Here is an 11,938-nt window from a genome sequence, read left to right as displayed (position 1 = left end):
GGGTACAGGTCCCACACACACTGACTCTCACTGGGGTACAGGTCCCACACACACCGACTCTCACTGGGGTACGGGTCCCACACACACTGACTCTCACTGGGGTACGGGTTCCACACTCACTGACTCTCACTGGGGTACGGGTTCCACACACACTGACTCTCACTGGGGTACGGGTTCCACACACACGGTGACTCTCACTGGGGTACAGGTCCCACATACACTGACTCTCACTGGGGTACGGGTTCCACACACACTGACTCTCACTGGGGTACGGGTCCCACACACACTGCCTCTCACTGGGGTACGGGTCCCACACACACTGACTCTCACTGGGGTACGGGTCCCACACACACTGACTCTCACTGGGGTACGGGTCCCTCACACACTGACTCTCACTGGGGTGTGGGTCCCACACACACTGACTCTCACTGGGGTACGGGTCCCACACACTGACTCTCACTGGGGTACGGGTCCCAGACACACTGACTCTCACTTGGGTACGGGTCCCACACACACTGACTCTCACTGGGGTACGGGTCCCACACACACTGACTCTCACTGGGGTACGGGTCCCACACACACTGACTCTCACTGGGGTACGGGTCCCACACACACTGACTCTCACTTGGGTACGGGTCCCACACACACTGACTCTCACTGGGGTACGGGTCCCACACACACTGACTCTCACTTGGGTACGGGTCCCACACACACTGACTCTCACTGGGGTATGGGTCCCACACACACTGACTCTCACTGGGGTACGGGTCCCACACACACTGACTCTCACTGGGGTACGGGTCCCACACACACTGACTCTCACTTGGGTACGGGTCCCACACACACTGACTCTCACTGGGGTACGGGTCCCACACACACTGACTCTCACTGGGGTACGGGTCCCACACACACTGACTCTCACTGGGGTACGGGTCCCACACACACTGACTCTCACTGGGGTACGGGTCCCACACACACTGACTCTCACTGGGGTACGGGTCCCACACACACTGACTCTCACTGGGGTACGGGTCCCACACACACTGACTCTCACTGGGGTACGGGTCCCACACACACTGACTCTCACTGGGGTACGGGTTCCACACACACTGACTCTCACTGGGGTACGGGTCTCACACACACTGACTCTCACTGGGGTACGGGTCCCACACACACTGACTCTCACTGGGGTACGGGTCCCACACACACTGACACTCACTGGGGTACGGGTTCCACACGCACCGACTCTCACTGGGGTACGGGTTCCACACACACTGACTCTCACTGGGGTACGGGTCCCACACACACTGACTCTCACTGGGGTACGGGTCCCACACACACTGACTCTCGCTGGGGTACGGGTTCCACACACACTGACTCTCACTGGGGTACGGGTCCCACACACACTGACTCTCACTGGGGTACGGGTCCCACACACACTGACTCTCGCTGGGGTACGGGTCCCACACACACTGACTCTCACTGGGGTATGGGTCCCACACACACTGACTGTCACTGGGGTATGGGTCCCACACACACTGACTCTCACTGGGGTACGGGTTCCACACACACCGACTCTCACTGGGGTACGGGTCCCACACACACTGACTCTCACTGGGGTACGGGTCCCACACACACTGACTCTCACTGGGGTACGGGTCCCACACACACTGACTCTCACTGGGGTACGGGTCCCACACACACTGACTCTCACTGGGGTACAGGTTCCACACGCACCGACTCTCACTGGGGTACGGGTCCCACACACACTGACTCTCACTGGGGTACGTGTTCCACACACACTGACTCTCACTGGGGTACGGGTCCCACACACTGACTCTCACTGGGGTACGGGTCCCACACACACTGACACTCACTGGGGTACGGGTTCCACACGCACCGACTCTCACTGGGGTACGGGTCCCACACACACTGACTCTCACTGGGGTACGGGTCCCACACACACTGACTCTCACTGGGGTACGGGTTCCACACACACTGACTCTCACTGGGGTACGGGTTCCACACACACTGACTCTCACTGGGGTACGGGTCCCACACACACTGACTCTCACTGGGGTACGGGACCCACACACACTGACTCTCACTGGGGTACGGGTTCCACACACACTGACTCTCACTGGGGTACGGGTCCCACACACACTGACTGTCACTGGGGTATGGGTTCCACACACACTGACTCTCACTGGGGTACGGGTTCCACACACACTGACTCTCACTGGGGTACGGGTCCCACACACACTGACTGTCACTGGGGTATGGGTTCCACACACACTGACTCTCACTGGGGAAGGGTCCCACACACACTGACTCTCACTGGGGTACGGGTCCCACACACACTGACTGTCACTGTGGTACGGGTCCCACACACACTGTTTCAACAATGCTAACTTTCATTTTAATGCACTTGAATCGGGTTGTCAATCATGTTGTATAGCTTTCTATAAATAACCCAATGTCAGGAAACTGATGAGATTGAGTCAAAAACCCCACGTGTTTTTGTAGACATAAACATGAGGTTTGCTTAATATTTGCAACACCCACTTTGCATCACACGTCACCTTCCACTGCAATATGAGTCAGCATCAGCTGATCCGTGTGCCGACAGATGATACCCTCTGCAGTTTGCTGCTCAGAGTGGATGCCAGTGTGTCAATGTATTGATGCTCTTATACCCTGGCCCGCACTCCCACATTCTCCCAGATCCCACCCTCTGGAATTGAAACCCATCAGAATCGTCGCTATGTGAGCAGAATTGTAGGGATGCCGCAAAAAAAATGGGAAATGCCCTTGACAGCGGCGGAACGGAAAATCCCGCTGTCAACGAACGGTGCTCCGCCGGGGAGCTGGGAATCCGGAAACTCCCGCTGTCAATGAATGGTGCTCCGCCGGGGAGCTGGGAATCCGGAAAATCCCACTTGCGATGTTCAGTGTCGTCAAAGAGTCGCACCATCTCGAAACGCTAACTCTGTTTCATAGTAAGAGGTCTTACAACAGTGCAGCAGCGCTCCGAAAGCTAGTGACATCGAAACAAACCTGTTGGACTTTAACCTGGTGTTGTAAGACTTCTTACTGTGCTCACCCCAGTCCAACGCCCGCATCTCCACATCTGTTTCATAGAATTTACAGAGAAGGAGGCCATTCGGCCCATCGAGTCTGCACCGACCCTTGGAGAGAGCACTCGACTTAAGGCCACGCCTCCACCTTATCCCCGTAACCCAGTAACCCCACCTATCCTTTTGGACACGAAGGGGCAGTTTAGCGTAGCCAATCCACCTATCATGCGCATCTTTTTGGGTTGTGGGGGTGAGACCCATGCAGACACGAGGGGATGGTGCAAACTCCCACCCCACGGCTGGTCCCACAAATTATTTCCTTGTCAGAGAACTCTCCAATCCCCTTCCAATTCAATCTGTCTCCACCAGCACTCCCCGACAAATACCTCCCAGATCCTGACCAGTGGCTGGGTTGAGACAGTTCCCCTTCATGCCTCCATTGCTTCATTTGCCAATCACCTTAAATCTGCATCCCCCCCACCCCCCCCCTCGTTCTCGATCATTCCGCCGATGGGAACGGTTTTTCCCTCTCGACCCGGTCCCAGGCCCCCTCGCGCTTTTGAATGCCTCGGTCAAACCTCCTCCCAAACATTGCATCCCCCCCCCCCCGAGGACCAACAGCTCCTCGGTCTCCCGCACATCCACTGAACCCCCCTCCAATCCCTGGTAACCCAGTCCCGGGAATGTTTCCTGCACCCGCATCTGAGGCCGCCACGTCTTCCGAGTGCTCCGGATCGGACGCGGTGCTCCGGTTGAGGCCTGGCGGATGTTTCATGAAGTTTGCATGCGCAGGGGAGGGGGTCTCTTCCGCCTCCGCCATAGTGCAGACCATGGCGAAGGCGGAAGGAAAAGAGTGCCCCCACGGCACAGGCCCGCCCGCGGATCGGTGGGCCCCGATCGCGGGCCAGGCCACCGTGGGGGCACCCCCCGGGGTCAGATCGCCCCGCGCCCCCCCCAGGACCCCGGAGCCTGCCCGCGCCACCTTGTCCCGCCGTTCGAAAGGAGGTCTAATCCACGCCGGCGGGAGAGGGTTGACAGCGGCGGGACTTCGGCCCATCGTGGGCCGAAGAATCGCCCGGGGGTGGGCCCGCCGACCGGTGCGATTCCCGCCCCCGCCGAATCTCTGGTGGCGGAGAATTCGGGACACGGCGGGGGGCGGGATTCACGTCAGCCCCCGGCGATTCTCCGACCCGGTGGGGGGGGGGGGGGTCGGAGAATCGCGCCCCAGATCACCGCTGGGATGGCAAACGTCAATGTAAAATGTTCCACGGAATCATAGAATCCTTACAGTGCAGAAGGTGGCCATTCAGCCCATCGAGTCTGCACCGGCCCTCTGGAAGAACGCCCTACCCAGGCCCACTCCCCCGCCCTAGCCCCGTAACGCCACTTAACCTGCTCACCTTTAGACACTAAGGGGCAATTTCAACACGGCCGATCCACCTAACCTGCACATCTTTGGACTGTGGGAGGAAACCTTCGGGCCACCAAAGGCCTCGTGTGAAAGGGGGGCAGAGGCCACACCCCCAGTGGCCCTGCTAACATTCAACACGACTAAAATGGACAACCAAAGTTGTTTCTCCGATTGGTGTTTGCGGGATCTTGATGTGCACATAATAGCTGCCCCCCCCCCCCAACTATCCACAGCTGTGGGAGTATTTAATTGACCGAGAGGCACCTCCTGGGTTGGCATGGGAGGTGCTTAGTGTACTTGGGATCTCCAGGAATCGGAGATTAAGACACCCCCCACCCCCCGGAGCCTGATTGAGCCAACCCCGATCTTACCGAGGAATTGACGGGATTTTGTGGACATGCGTGTCCCCAGGAGTGTCCGGTCCCACCGAACATTAATGGACTTCTCGCTGTCCCGTGAAGTGCCCCACAGTGGGCCCCGCCAACCACTCCTTATTTAAGGAACGATGTAAATCCGTTGGAAGCCTCTCAGCGAGGGTTCACCAGACTAATACCAGGAACGGGCGGGCTGTCTGATGAGGAAACGTTGGAGAGATTGAGAGGCGACTCGATCGAAACCTTTCAGATCCTGAGGGGGTGTCGACAGGGGGGGGTGGGGGGGAATGTGGAGAGGAGGCTTCCTCTTGTGGGAGGGTCTAGAACCAGGGGGGGGGGGGGGCACTGTTTAAAAATAAGGGGGTGGCCCCTTTAAGACGGAGATGAGGAGGAATATTTTCTCTCAGAGGGGGCGGAGTCTCTGGGACTTTCTTCCTCAAAAGGCGGCGGGAGCAGAAACTTGGAATATTTTTAAGGCCGAACTGGATTCTCGATTAACGAGGGGGGTGAAAGGTTCTTACCGAATGGGAGGGCAGGACCGAGGGGCCAAGTGGCCGACACCTGCTCCTAATTCGTAGGTTTGCACAGCCCGTCATCAGGTTTCCCTGGTCAGTTCTGCCAGTGACATTTTGAGGGAGCGCTGCGCTGGCCATCGAACTGACACCGGGCCTGCCCGCGCAGGTGGGCATTGGAGGATCCCACGATCTAACGACGAGGAAGAGCCAGGAGGAGATCTCCCTGGTGTCCCAGTGCCCACCCTTATCCCTCAACCGAATATCAGAGAAACAGACTATCTGGCGATCACTGGATCGATGTTTCTGGGATCTTGCTGTGCACAAACTCACAGCTGCGTTTTGCGACTTCACAAACGGTGACTGCTCTTCGAGAGGACCCTCGACGATAATGAAATGTGCTGCCTGAGTGAAAGGCGTTCTCTCAGGCTTGGCACTGGGAGCCTCGGCCTAGATTTTCTGCTCAAGCCTGTGGGAGTTGTGTCGCACCGCCAATATGACGCGAGGCAGGTTGAGGTAATGTCAATTGAAGGCTTTATTAAGCAGAACTTTATCCCCAGCAGCGTGGTTACAGAATGCAGCTGCTGCGGGAAATGGAGGGAAAAGCTGGGTTCTTATACCGGCATTTCTGGGTGGGGTCCAGTTGGTGGCAGATCCTATCAGGACCTGGCATCTCTCCACCAATAGCCTGTCGACACGTGGTGTACCGTATTACCCCTAATACATACCACCACATTCACCCCTTGTTGAAAAAGAACCCGGCAGGATGGTGGTTTGCATGGTGGTAGGGGTTTACAGAGTCGGTACTGTGCCATAACTTTGAACAAAACACAAAATTATCGCTTCAACTGGGCCAACGGGCCAAACAGGGTCGGCATGGTGCCACAACTATAACAAGACACAATAACTGAAAACGTTGAGAGTTAAAGTGATTCGATGAGCCGGATGGGCGCCCTGGTCGTCCTTTCCGATCGTCTCGGGCGTGGTGGTGATGGCGCTGGTTCGAGTCCCGTCGACTCTGGGAGCGTAGCGCTGTCCCCTGTGTCCTTACTCCTGGGCGGGTCTGGGAGGAGAACCGAACCCCCCGGGAAGGGGGTGGCTGCGGGATGAACCGGCGGGAGTGAGGAGGTGGTGATTGGCGTTGGGGGGGTGTGGGTAGCTCCGGCGGGCGCCAGATCTCGCAGGGAGACCGTGTCCTGTCGGCCATCGGGGTACTCCACATAGCCGTATTGCGGGTTGGCGTGAAGGAGATGCACCCGTTCCACCAACGGATCTGACTTGTGCGCCCGCACATGTTTCCGGAGCAGAATGGGTCCCGGAGCTGCTAGCCAGGTCGGAAGTGGCGTTCCAGAGGAGGACTTCCTAGGAAAGAGGGGGAGGCGCTCGTGAGGCGTTTGATTTGTGGCGGTGCACAGCAGGGACCGGATAGAGTGAAGGGCATCCGGGAGGACTTCCTGCCAGCGGGAAATTGGGAGACTCCTAGACCGGAGGGCCAGCAGGACGGCCTTCCAGACCGTTCCATTCTCCCTTTCTACCTGCCCGTTCCCCCGGGGGTTGTAGCTGGTCGTCCTGCTCGAGGCGATGCCCCTGCTGAGCAGGAATTGACGCAGTTCGTCACTCATAAAGGAGGACCCCCTGTCGCTATGGATATAGTCGGGGAAACCGAACAGTGTAAAAATGGTGCAGAGGGCTTTAATGACCGTGGACGCTGTCATGTCGGGGCAGGGGATGGCGAAAGGGAAACGGGAGTATTCGTCAACGACGTTCAGGAAGTACGCGTTGCGATCGGTGGAGGGGAGGGGGCCTTTGAAATCCAAACTGAGGCGTTCAAAGGGTCGAGAGGCCTTAACCAGGTGCGCTCTATCTGGCATGAAAAAGTGCGGTTTGCACTCAGCGCAGATCTGGCAGTTTCTGGTGACTGTTCGGACGTCCTCGACGGAGTAAGGGAGGTTGCGGGCCTTAAGGAAGTGGTAGAAACGAGTGACCCCCGGGTGGCAGAGGTCCTTGTGGAGGGCTTGTAGACGGTCCACTTGTACATTGGCACATGTGCAGCGAGATAGGGCATCGGATGGCTCGTTCAGCTTCCCGGGACGGTACAAGATCTCATAGTTGAAGGTGGAGAGTTCGATCCTCCACCGCAAGATCTTGTCATTCTTGATCTTGCCCCGCTGTGCATTATCGAACATGAAGGCAACCGACCGTTGGTCAGTGAGGAGAGTGAATCTCCTACCGGCCAGGTAATGCCTCCAGTGTCGCACAGCTTCCACTATGGCTTGTGCCTCCTTTTCCACTGAGGAGTGGCGGATTTCTGAAGCGTGGAGGGTTCGGGAGAAGAAGGCCACGGGTCTGCCCGCTTGGTTGAGGGTGGCCGCCAGAGTTACATCCGATGCGTCGCTCTCGACCTGGAAGGGGAGGGACTCGTCGATGGCGCGCATCGTGGCCTTTGCGATATCCGCTTTGATGCGGCTAAAGGCCTGGCATGCCTCTGTCGACAGGGGAAAAGTAGTGGACTGGATTAGTGGGCGGGCCTTGTCTGCATACTGGGGGACCCACTGGGCGTAATAAGAAAAGAAGCCCAGGCAACTTTTCAGGGCTTTGGCACAGTGGGCGAGAGGGAACTCCATGAGGGGCGCATGCATTCGGGGTCGGGGCCTATCACTCCATTACGCACTACCTAGCCCAGGATGGCTAGACGATCGGTGCGGAACACGCATTTTTCTTTGTTGCAAGTGAGGTTCAGGGCGTGAGCGGTCTGGAGGAATTTTTGGAGGTTGGCGTCGTGGTCCTGCTGGTCGTGGCCGCAAATGGTGACGTTGTCGAGATACGGGAACGTGGCCCGTAAACCGTGCTGGTCAACCATTCGGTCCATCTCTCGTTGGAAGACCGAGACTCCGTTCGTGACGCCGAATGGAACCCTTAAAAAGTGCTATAACCGCCCGTCTGCTTCGAAGGCAGTATAGTTGCGGTCACCGGGACGGATGGGGAGCCGGTGGTAGGCGGACTTGAGGTCCACGGTGGAGAAGACCTTGTACTGTGCAATCCGATTGACCATGTCGGATATGCGGGGAGAGGGTACGCATCTAGCTGAGTGTACCTGTTGATGGTCTGACTATAGTCGATGACCATCCTCTGTTTCTCCCCGGTCTTAACGACTACCACCTGCGCTCTCCAGGGACTATTGCTGGCCTGGATGATGCCTTCCTTCAGCAGCCTCTGGACTTCGGACCGAATAAATGCTCGGTCCTGGGCGCTGTACCGACCGCTCCTTGTGGCGACGGGTTTGCAATCTGGGGTGAGGTTCGCAAACAAGGAAGGCGGTTCAACCTTGAGGGTCGCGAGGCCGCAGACAGTCAGTGGGGGTATAGGGCCGCCAAATTTAAATGTTAAACTCTGGAGGTTGCATTGGAAGTCCAACCCTAGGAGTGTGGGCGCACAGAGATGGGGAGGACATACAGCCGGTAATTTCGGAACTCCCTCCCCTGCACCGTTAGGTTAGCGATGCAGAACCCCGTGATCTGAACGGAGTGGGATCCCGCCGCCAGGAACATTTTCCGGGTGCTTGGCCCAATTACGAGGGAACAGCGCCTCACCGTGTCCGGATGAATGAAGCTCTCCGTCCTCCCAGAGTCGATAAGACACGGCGTCTCGTAGCCATTCACTAGGACTGTAGTGGTCGCAGTCTGGAGCGTCCGGGGTCGCGTCTGGTCGAGGGTCGTCGAAGCCAGACGTGGTTGTTGAAGTTGAGCATCGTAATCAGGCAGCATGTGGCCGTCTGTGTGGGGGGTCCTTCAGCCAAGATGTCCACGGATCGAGCGCAGTCGGGGGTGGATAAAATGGCGGCACCCATCTCTCCCTCGTGGTGTCCGGGGTCCAAAATGGCGGCGTTCGTTTGTCGCACGTGGATCACTGGGGGGGCTGGGTCTGTGGTCCCGTTTCTTCCCCGGAGATAGCGGCGACCCCGCGGGACTTGCACACCGTCGCGTAGTGGCACTTCTTCCCGCAGCTTTTGCAGGTAGCCGCGCGGGCCGGGCAGCGCTGCCGAGGGTGTTTCGGCTGGCCGCAAAAATAGCAGCGGGGCCCCCCCCGGTTGGTCTGGTGTTTTGGCCGTGCAGGTTTGCGGGGGTGGGGGGGGGTGTCGGAGAGTCGACCGCAGCGGGGGTCCACGGAGCCCAAGGGGCTGTAGTGCGGTCGGGGGCGTGGGCGCGGGCGTTACGCGAGGCCACATCGAGGGATGCCGCCAGGGCCCGAGCTTCTGTAAGTCCCAGAGATTCTTTCTCCAGAAGCCTCTGGCGGATCTGGGAAGAGGCCAAACCTGCCACATACGCATCGCGGACCAGGAGCTCTGTGTGTTCACTCGCTGGTACCGCCGGGCAGTTGCAGTTTTGACCCAGGATCTGCAGGGCGTTATAAAACTCGTCCAGCTATTCCCCCGGAAATTGCCGTCGTGTGGCGAGCTGGTAGCGAGCAAAAACCTGGTTGGCGGGCCGGATGTAGATATCCTTCAGCGCGGCGATGGCACCGGTGAAACCGTCCTCGTCCTCGATAAGGGAGTAGACGTCAGGACTCACCCTGGAATAGAGGACCTGCATCTTTTGTTCGTCAGTCGGTGTGCCGGGGGCCGTTCGGAGGTAGCCCTCAAAGCATGCCATCCAGTGTTTGAAGATAGAGGCCGAGTTAGCTGCTTGGGGTGCGATGCGCAGGCACTCCGGGGTGATTCGGAGCTCCATGTTCCCACGTCGTTTTCTTCAATTTAAATTCTGCTTAATAAATTGTAGCACCGTCAATATGACGCGAGGCGGTTGAGGTAATATCAATTGAAGGCTTTATTAAGCCGAACTTTATCCCCAGCAGCGTGGTTACAGAAAGCAGCTGCTGAGGGAAATGGAGGGAAAAACTGGGTTCTTATACCGGCATTTCTGGGTGGAGCCCAGTAGGTGGCAGATACTATCAGGACCTGGCATCCCTCCACCAATAGCCTGTCGACACGTGGTGTACCGTATTACCCCTAATACATACCACCACACCTGTATCAATCCCAAACTAATCCCACTGTCCCGCTCTCTCCCCATAGCCCTGTATCAATCCCCAAACTAATCCCACTGCCCCACTCTCTCCCCATAGCCCTGTAGCAATCCCCAAACTAATCCCACTGCCCCACTCGCTCCCCATAGCCCTGTATCAATCCTCAAACTAATCCCACTGCCCCACTCTCTCCCCATAGCCCTGTATCAATCCCCAAACTAATCCCACTGCCCCACTATCTCCCCATAGCCCTGTCTCAATCCCCAAACTAATCACACTGCCCCACTCTCTCCCCATAGCCATGTATCAATCCCCAAACTAATCCCACTGCCCCACTCTCTCCCCATAGCCCTGTATCAATCCCCAAACTAATCCCACAGCCCCACTCTCTCCCCATAGTCCTGTATCAATCCTCAAACTAATCCCACTGCCCCAATCTCTCCCCATAGCCCTGTATCAATCCCCAAACTAATCCCTCTGCCCCACTCTCTCCCCATAGCCCTGTATCAATCCCCTAACTAATCCCACTGCCCCACTCTCTCCCCATAGCCCTGTATCAATCCCCAAACTAATCCCACTGCCCCACTCTCTCCCCATAGCCCTGTAGCAATCCCCAAACTAATCCCACTGCCCCACTCGCTCCCCATAGCCCTGTATCAATCCTCAAACTAATCCCACTGCCCCACTCTCTCCCCATAGCCCTGTATCAATCCCCAAACTAATCCCACTGCCCCACTCTCTCCCCATAGCCCTGACTCAATCCCCTAACTAATCACACTGCCCCACTCTCTCCCCATAGCCCTGTATCAATCCCCAAACTAATCCCACTGCCCCACTCTCTCCCCATAGCCCTGTATCAATCCCCAAACTAATCCCACTACCCCACTCTCTCCCCATAGTCCTGTATCAATCCTCAAACTAATCCCACTGCCCCAATCTCTCCCCATAGCCCTGTATCAATCCCCAAACTAATCCCACTGCCCCGCTCTCTCCCGATAGCCCTGTATCAATCCCCAAACTAATCCCACTGCCCCACTCTCTCCACATAGCCCTGTATCAATTCCCAAACTAATCCCCCTGCCCCACTCTCTCCCCATAGCCCTGTATCAATCCCCAGACTATTCCCACTGCCCCACTCTCTCCCCATAGCTCTGTATCAATCCCCAAACTAATCCCACTGCCCCACTCTCTCCCCATAGCCCTGTATCAATCCTAAACTAATCCCACTGCCCCACTCTCTCCCCATAGCCCTGTATTAATCCCCAAACTAATCCCACTGCCCCACTCTCTCCCCATAGCGCTGAATCAATCCCCAAACTAATCCCACTGCCCCACTCTCTCCCCATAGCCCTGTATTAATCCCCAAACTAATCCCACTGCCCCACTCTCTCCCCATAGCCCTGTATCAATCCTCAAACTAATCCCACTGCCCCACTCTCTCCCCATAGCCCTGTATCAATCCCCAAACTAATCCCACTGCCCCACTCTCTCCCCATAGCCTTGTATCAATCCTCAAACTAATCCCACAGACTCACTCTCTCC

The sequence above is a fragment of the Scyliorhinus torazame genome, chromosome 31, assembly GCF_047496885.1.
Source record: "Scyliorhinus torazame isolate Kashiwa2021f chromosome 31, sScyTor2.1, whole genome shotgun sequence".
In the NCBI taxonomy this organism is placed as follows: Eukaryota; Metazoa; Chordata; class Chondrichthyes; order Carcharhiniformes; family Scyliorhinidae; genus Scyliorhinus; species Scyliorhinus torazame.
The sequence above is the reverse complement of the archived record's forward strand: the minus strand, read 5'-3'. Positions refer to the sequence as shown.